The sequence below is a fragment of the Pinus tabuliformis genome, chromosome 8 (assembly GCF_031772625.1).
Source record: "Pinus tabuliformis cultivar Carrire ecotype Pingquan chromosome 8, CPIR1, whole genome shotgun sequence".
Classification (NCBI taxonomy): Eukaryota; Viridiplantae; Streptophyta; class Pinopsida; order Pinales; family Pinaceae; genus Pinus; species Pinus tabuliformis.
The window spans coordinates 1,680,822,670-1,680,830,327 of NC_142294.1; the positions used below are offsets into that span (position 1 = coordinate 1,680,822,670).

The 7,658-nt window shown below is 34.5% G+C and overlaps 1 pseudogene; it reads left to right on the forward strand.

Moving 5' to 3' along the window:
• Nucleotides 1–1,403: 1,403 nt before the first annotated feature.
• Nucleotides 1,404–7,658, forward strand: LOC149242682 (3-dehydrosphinganine reductase TSC10B-like; annotated as a pseudogene).

Here is a 7,658-nt window from a genome sequence, read left to right on the forward strand (position 1 = left end):
TAAGTCCAGATCAAACGCTCTTATAAGTCGCACTCACCATTGCTTATATATTTTCATCAAAATATATATGTGTATATCTTTATATTTTTGTTCTACTCTCCAATTTTGTCCCGAATTTTTTCCTTATCCTTGCCCAAAACTTGGCCTCCCCGAATTTTCCTTGATTATGCATCTGGTAACGCTTGGAGGGAGCTGTGCTAAACGCCATCTCTTTCTTTAAACTGTTAGAAGCCCCCCAAATGCCCTGTTTCTTTCTGTATCCATGTATACCACTAGGCTATATGTGTTCTCTGTGTTGGTGAAGTGATAACATGGAATTTAAATGCCCTACTAGGCTACATGTACTGTGCTGTCAAATTGGCCCCGTGAAACTTGAAATCATGATAACTAATTTGGAATTGCGATTTTTTATCTGCTAACACTAGAGTGCTGGGACACACTCATCATCAAGCTATGTACACCAGACTTCTTAATAAATGAATAAACTGTGGTCTAATTGTTAGCAGGTCTCATTTGTCTAACTGTAGTTACTAGCCATCAAAAGCACAGAAAAAGATTTAGAGCTAATGCTAAATGTGTATTAGCAGGGTTTTTCTTGGTAGAGTTTCTTTGACTGCTGGACAGGGCACCATCTATGCTGATTCTTGTATTGTAGAATCTTCTTGACAAACAGTTTCCCTTGAAACTTGAGACAACCTTCTAACTCAACTCATATGTCTTTGACCTGGGAGGGAGGTATTATTATATGGTACCTAGTAACATCATACTCCAACTCCACATCACCTGGAGTCATCCTTCTTTTTCGGCTCCGGAAAAATATTGTCCCATAGTTTAGGCATTCCAAGCATCTTGCTAGCCCCTTGCAGATTTCCTCCCTCTTCCCAGTTTTTCTGGATGGACGACAAGGGTAGTAACCAACTGCTCGCTGAAATACCAACTGGTAACCCCAAGGTATTTAATGAGATTTGCTCCCGTGAAGGGCCACCCACCCCTTGGGATATAAAATCGTGTTATTTGTTGTTGTTATTGATATGGATGAATAGTTTATGTCCTAGACTTCCTTTTGTTCCTCATATCCTGAATAATAATCAATCTAGATGGTATCGTATGTGCTGCTTCAAAAAGAGAGATTTACAGAATATATATCTTGTCGAACAAGTCATAAATGACTTCTGGTTATTCACAATTGAAGTTGGGTGGTTGTTTAATCCACAATCCAATCTATTATTTTTCTAGTATGCCTTCCCTTTCCTACTTCTTGCTACCATGGATCGTCGAAATCAGTGTATTGCTTGCTTGCTTTTACATTTGAGAATTGTAACCCACTACGGACTAAAGTTACACAATTAATTTCCTTTGCAGAACTTGAAAAGCACATACCTGATGCACATGTTTTGATTTCTATGCCTTTCCACCTGGCCTATGTGACAACAGACAGGATCAAGAAGGCAGAGAACTTAAAGCTTCTTTTGACAGCTGGTATTGGTTCTGATCACATTGATCTAAATGTTGCAGCAGCCACTGCTGTGACTGTCGCACAAGTTACAGGTACTATTTCTGAAATTATACCGCTTGTCACTGCCCTGTTCACGCTATGGACATTTTGGTATGAACAAGTTTCTACAATGATTCTTCATAAATTAACTGACACCTTCTTCAACAATTTTTATAGCAAGTAATGTGGTGTCCGTGGCAGAAGATGAGCTAATGCGCATTCTCATATTGATGCGAAACTTTGTGCCTGGATATAAGCAAATTGTTGAGGGTAATTGGAAAGTGGCAACAATTTCTTACAGGTCATATGATCTAGAAGGGAAAACTATTGGTACTATTGGTGCAGGGCGTATTGGCAAAGAACTACTTAAGTGTTTGAAGGTATTCATTCTTAGGATCTAGTACTACTTCATGATGTTGGAAACTTCTTTTCAAAAATCAGTGCTCCATAATTCTTATGCATGCATGCTGTTTGTTTCAAAATTTCAACCTAATAATAATAAACATTACATGATGTTGAATTGAATTGCGTTCCTTTGTACAGCCCTTCAATTGTAAGCTTCTTTACCACGACCGTTTTTCTATTGGACCCAAACTGGAAAAGGAAACTGGAGCAACATTGGAGACAAATCTTGATGAAATGCTACCTAAATGTGACGTACTTGTCATTAATATGCCTCTTTCTGACAAAACTAGGTGCGCCTTATCACAATTTCATAAATAATCTCTCCCATTATTCACTCAGACATCAATAGCACCTATATATTTTATACAACTTGTGAACAAAAACCTAATTATTGTTTCTCTTGCCCTTTCCTTTTGGTTACAATAGGGGAATGTTTAACAAGGAAGGTGTTCTCTACGAAGCCTAGCTTCTCTCTCAGAATCTCAACATCCCCTTTGCAAAGGGTTTCATTAGAATGACAACAACCCGCATTTAAAGCATTTCTCCACCCCTCTCCTAATTAGAAATACAAATTTGGGTTCTCTACTAATTTTCTCCACACCCATTTAATCTAACAATGGACATAGAGCATGTATATTTATACCTGTGTGTTGGAAATACCATTTTATACTTTAATGTTTATTATTTTTGTTTTATTATTATTACTTGAATTTCTTCTTAACAAGTGGTTGTGTTTCTTTTGGTTTTAGTGAAAGTATGGGCTCCAATGTTGGCTCTCTTATTATGGAGTATAATTCATCTTTGAGAATTTTTCAATTATTAAAGTAGGTTAGTCAATTGCTTAAAATATTAAATTTATTTCAAAAAGTTTTTGTTACTTTATAGGTTAGACACTGGCTTGAAATATTAAACTTATTTCAAAATGTTTTTGTTACTTTATAGATCAGATTTCTTGGCTCTATGATGAAAATAATGAAGGGAAAATACATGTTAATATGTTACTTGTGCTCTTTGACTGAAAAATACACGGTGAGAGAAAAATGCATATTATGCTAATTGAGGAATGTTTTTCGCTTGTCGAACTTATAGTATTGAATTTAACACACTAACACTTTACAACAATGAACTAACAATATTCGTGATGAAAATAGCAATATGGAAGATTTTTCTGCATAATGAAAAAGGCAATATGGAAGATTCCGATCACGTTCCAAGGCATTTCTTAAAATGTGGATGTGACAAAAGGTTGTTGTGGAAGTTGTTGTTTGTATATGGGAAATTTCTTGATCATTGTGTATAATCCTAATGTTGATAAATATGTCTACTAAGTGCTTCCAGTTAATGGGGCATTGATTTGAGGGTTCAATATATTTTTATTCTTTATCAAAGTATTCTTTTGTTGTATTTGTATTTTTCAATTTATGCCTTACGGCGTTTCCTTTGCAACATCTGGTGCAAATGCTAGTTGTAGTCAGTTTCACGACAGGTGACATCACTCATTGGAGCACAATTTCCGTCAAACGGATAAAATTATACTCTTTGGTTGGTGCATGGTGTAGAAAATTCCAGGGATACAACTTGCTTTTTTAGTACACGATGTCATGAAACCTGTGCAATTACAACTTGATGTCATGAAACATGTCGAATTAATGCTTGTTTTATTTAAGCGGTGATACCACCAAACCTAAATTTTATAATCGAATTACAACTTCCTTCATTTATGATGATGTCATCAAACTCTGATGCTAAAAAATAATGTCCTTCAAGCTTCATTTGCTTCATTTATGACGATGTCGTGAAACTTGGATGCTAAAACATAATGCCCTTCGAGATCCATTGCTAAAACTTTGGTTTTGAAGGACCAATTTGGGCACCTATCTCAGTCTCCTACCAACTGAAGGATTCCATCACTGCAGCTAGATTAGTTTGTTATTGGCAGATTCCATCACTGCAGCTAGATTAGTTTGCTATTGGCAGATTCCACCCCGTTTGGTATTTGCGGGGATTTTGATTTTAGTTAAACACCAATTGGATGACATCTTTACATCGAAGGATTAAAGAAAACCTTGGCAGAGTGGATGCCCTCAACCAAACAAAATGGGGGCAGTTTGAGGCACGATAATCAAGATCGAATTCGAATTGGATTTCAAACAAAAATTGAAATAGAAAATTTGTTGACATACATCTAAGAGACACTCAAAATACCATAAGATTTTAAATTTGAGTTTGGGTGTCACAAATTTTATTTTTTTATTTTATTTTGCAATTCAATGTATTTCTTTGTGAAATATTAAACCATTGCAATACTACATATTTCAACACATGCAAAATTAATTTTGTAGAGGAAAGAATTTGTGGACATTGCCCATCTTTGTAGAGGAAAGAATTTGTGGACATTGCATTTTGGTGTTGGTGTTGGAATGCACAGTTTAATATGATAAATAATAGTAAAGAAAAATAGTTATCTTTTGTGTTTTGTGATATTCATTAAATTTCTAAAAGAGATTGAATATTATTCATAAATCCCAATATAATTTGGTCCAGATTTATCTTATTTCTGGATTTATCAAGATTCAAAGGGAATCAAATCTTTATTCATTCTAAAAATACCTTTTGATTTTCTGAACACTTGGTAAATCTTGAATTAAGATAAATAATATAATATTATTTTAGAAATTAATATATTTTTATTTTTATATGAGAAAAATTTAATAGTTAGAAGGATAAATAAAATTCAAAATATAAATTGACAAATATTTAAAAATTTCAACAGTTAAAACAAACTTTTATTATTATTTTTTTATATTTTATTTTTATGCTAAACTTAATTAATGTTATAAATTTTACATATTTATTAATTTGTTAATAAGATGAATGTTTTTTAGCCGTGAGGCTCATTTTACAGCCCATTTGTTTGTCTGTCCATGCCACTTTAAAATAAACTTAAAAATTAAAAATTATGTTATAAATAAAAAATAATGTAAAAAATAATTAAAAAAATGAAAGTGTTATAAAGTAATTAGAAGTAAAAGAAATGTGTAAATCAGATGTTTAAATCTTATACTTCTAAAAAATATTTCAACAAGAGATTCAAATAAATTATTTGAAGATCTATGTTAACTAATTTATCTTGATATCAACTTCATATATATCTATATATAGAAAACAAATTAAGTTTTTATGGTTAAAATTTTTATTTGGTCCTATATTAAAAAAAATACAATTTAAACAATGAAAAATGACACATTGTATTTTACACTCTAAAAAATAAGCATTAAATTGATAAGAGAGGCAAATTCATTTACAAGAACAATGATGCTTGAGCCATTCAAGGTTGTAGCAAATACTAATATGGAAAAGGCCATGCTGAGAGTGGAATCTATTAGCAAAAGTAGATAAATGGGGCATGCCTCCATTGCATAATGAGCGAAGTTGAGGGTTGGGAGAAATAGTTAAGGGTGAAGTGAATGGACTATTGTACACTTAAAAGCTATTGACCAATGGAACTCCAGGAATTTTTCATCAGTTTTGGGTAGTGGGTCACCTGCAAGCAAAAGTAGTACTAAGCAACTTTAGTCTCTTGCATGAGTTAAAATTGAAAAAATAATTTAATCACCAAACTTTGATTGAAAAACTTATCACAAAAAATAGGAAAACTTACCACATAAAGCAATCTCTTCGAGAGAAACCCTACCCTATTCTGGAGAAAGGAGAGGGGAATAAGCCTCCACTTTAACCCTCCATTCTTGCTTGGTTGTAGGTTCCTTCAAGGTGTAATTTGTAAGTTATCCTACCCATTTTGTCCAGAAATCTCAAAACCATGCTAGAAGTTACCAATTTTGTCCAGTAATCTCAAAACCATGCTAGAAGCTATAGAACATGTTTGTGCACAATCCATCATTGTTGTTCACTTTTGGCCAGTGCGAGAAACGATTTAACCTATTATAGGTTTTTTTTAAAACTATTAATCATAGTTCACTTTTGGCCACTTCAGAAACAAAGGAAGAAATATTGGGCTACTATTTTCATATATGCATAAAACCTAATTCTTCTTGTGTTTTCTTTTAATTACAAGAATATTAAAAATACAAAGTCTAAAGTCCAGCCCATGATCGGGAACAAAGAAGGAGAGTCGAATTCCATATGCCTCAATAGCGTCATTGTCCTCTTTCTTATGCCCAATGCGAACACTACAAATCCTTATGCTACGTTTCCCAGCCTCTGAAAAACCATGGTGCAGCAACCCAGCAAGGAAGAGGAGCTTTGAACCTACTCCCTCAGCCCATCAAACGCAAGGAAAATCCCATACAGATCTTGGCGATGCACAGAAAAAGGTATTGATGAGTACACTACACTCGATATGTGGTTAAAAAACTTTCAATCTAAATACCTAGATAGCATGGATCATGAACGATGAAGTAGAAGGCAATATCACAACAAGAAATCATCATCATTCGGTTTGGGGGAGGCGAAGAGAGTGGGCATAGAGTTAGAGGTGGTCTTCTTAGTAAGAAGAAGAATAAATTTTGGTCGATGGTCTCCACAACCAAACAAGGAGAGGGCAGCCAAAGAAGAGCTAGTGGCAGCCGACCTCGCTTTGTAGCGCCGCCACGCTAGTTGGATGGAAACGACCGCCCATGTCCTCCACCCAAAATAGTAATACCTCGAGACAGAAACTTTTTCTAAATGTACCTGGTGGCCAACTGTCAACATTGATATCACATTTGCCTTACTAAAATCCCATTGAACCAATCATACAACATTATTATTCTTTAACAAAGCCCGCTAACCCAACCATACAACATTATTATTCTTTAACAAATCCCACTAATCCAACGATACAAGATTATTATTCTCTAATAATTATGTAATAAATGTTCTATCTAATTCTCAACAGAACTAGGACCAGCTCATCTCGAACCTAAATACACAGGTTCTTGCATTTGTTTCAATAAATATTGGCATTGCCAAAACCTTGATCCTCTCCTTGCGATGGAATTGGCTACAACTATACTCATCATTACTGGTTTTCTTTTTACTATTTTTGTTGGGGCTAACATTGCTCTGGAAGCCTTCACCATGTCTGAAAACTATGTGTGGGAAGCACATTCTAATAATAGGAGGATCTAATGGTATTGGCCTTGCTATTGCCAAAATCTCTCTCAAGGGGCTTTCGTTACTCCGATAGCCAGAAGCTCTGCCAAACTGGAGAAGGCCATATACAGGTTCGTCCATAATAAAACTATTAGTGCTAATAGAATATTCATAAAGGTACATGGATATGTTTTTCTCATTGCTTTTTCGTCGATAATAAAACTATCAGTGCTAAAAGAATATTCACAAAGGTACATGGATATGTTTTTCTCATTGTCTTTTATTATTATTATTGAAGTACCTTAGCCAAATATTTTTAGAATCTGCAATCCAGTTAAGTTTTAGCTTTTTGCAGACAACCGATGTGAGTGACTATGAAACTCTTTCAGATGCAATATAAATATATTTTCAATGGAGACCTAATGATGTGGTTGTCTGCAATATTGGGTGGGCGAGAATTGTATTTATAGATTAAATTCCCATCAAAAATTTGCATGAGATGATTAACACAAATTTGTCAGGGATGGTAAACACTCTTCATGTTGCTCTTCGCTTGATGGAGCATCGCATAGACCAAGGCCATGCCCGACTACCCATGTCTTTTGTTCTCGTCAGTTCTTTGGCTGGCCTTGTACGATTCATGAAATTGGTTTTTGGGTTGTAG